We start from the raw sequence: 1,729 nt of genomic DNA on the forward strand, positions 1-1,729 counted from the left end.
GGCAATATAAAGGAATGGAGTACTGATTAATGCTGAACATGGATGGACTTGAAAACATCATACTAGGTGAGAGATGTCAGACATATAAGACCACATATAACGCCATTTATGTGAAATGCCTAGAATAGGCAAGTCTATAAACAGATCTAGAAAGTAGATTAGAGGTTGCCAAGGGCTGGTGGAGGGAGAGGGAATGAGGACTTACTGCTAATGGGTGCAGGGGTTCTTTTTGGTGTACTGAGAATGTTCTGGAATTAGATAGTGGTAACAGATATACAACCTTGTGAATACACTACAAAATCACTGAAATGTATGCTTGAAAAGGTTGAATTTTATGGTATGCAAATAAAAAAAAAAAAAGCCTAGCTAACATGTTCGAGGAGTCCTGGAGTGGTGCTGTGGGTTAATACACTGGACTGCAAAGTTGATTTGAATTGCAAGGTCAGTGGTTCAAGCTCACCAGCAGCTCTTTAGAAACCCTCTACAGGGTCACTATGGGTTGGAACTGACTCAACAGCCTTAACAACAACAACATGTATGAGGAGGACTTCAAAAAGTTCATGGAAAAATGAAATCAAAAGATAATGTAGAGAGGACTTCCGGCGCTTCCCTGACCAGGCAACTCAGGTAGGCAGTCTCGGGGAAAAGGGGCAGAATCGCACATAGGAAACCTCTGTCTAGCAGACAGAGAGCCTTTGAACAAACATAAGATCCTATATTTCAACATTCTGAACTCGTTTTTTTAAAAGATCAAATTACTGAGGAATTACAGGCATTTTGAGCTTTTGCCTGCCTGCACGTGGCTCCCGCTTCCGCGCCCGTGCCAGCGAGTGCCTCTGCCCTCTGCAGACCTTGGAATGCAGGGCTAGAGCAACCCCACTTAGAAGGCTGCATTTCCAGAGAAAAGGAAGCATAAACTAACAAAGCTGAACAAATGGAGAGGCATATCAGCGCGGATATCAGGAAATTCGGGGTACCCACGGTACAGAGACACTGAGAGAGGCATTTTTTACGTCATCAAATACAGACACTACCTCCCTGCAGCCAAAACCCCCAGCCCTCTATTGCCCTGGCCTAGACCAGCCCTCTGCCAAGCCACCAAAGCTCAGGAACACCCAAGGCACAGGCCCGCCCACTGAGGCCAAGGCCCTCACAAGGCCCAGACACTCCCATTGAGGCCAAGGCCTGCCTTGAGGCCCAACCACCCACAGACTGGTCACAAAGGCCCAGGCCCAACCAAGGCCCAAATCGCCTACCTGCCTTGCGGCCCAGGTGGTCCACAGCCCGGTCGCTGCCGAGGTCCAGGGCCCCCAAGGCCCAACCCGTCGCATAGCCAGGTTGCTGAGGCCCAGGGCCCCTGAGGCCCAACCCACCACGTAGTCTGATCGCCAAGGCCCAGTGCCCCTGAGACCCAACCCGCCCAAGGCCCAATCCGCCCAACCCGCCCACTGAGGCCCAAGCCGCCCGATGCCTAGCTGCTGATACCCAGGCCCCCTGAGGCCCAAACCACCCGCCTGGGGCCCAAACCACCCGCCTGAGGCCCAACCCTTCTGCAGCCCGGACGCTGACGCCCAGGCCCCCAGAGGCCCAAACCGCCTGCCCTAGGCTCAACCCACCCACCCAAGGCCCAAATGGCCCGCCGCCGAGGCCCAGACCCAACTGAGGCCCCAAAAAGTTACTCTGAGTTAAGCAATAAGGAGAGTGAAAAGGGAAGACCACATCCTGATCA

The sequence above is a fragment of the Chrysochloris asiatica genome, unplaced genomic scaffold (genome assembly GCF_000296735.1).
Source record: "Chrysochloris asiatica unplaced genomic scaffold, ChrAsi1.0 scaffold00014, whole genome shotgun sequence".
NCBI classification, from domain to species: Eukaryota; Metazoa; Chordata; class Mammalia; order Afrosoricida; family Chrysochloridae; genus Chrysochloris; species Chrysochloris asiatica.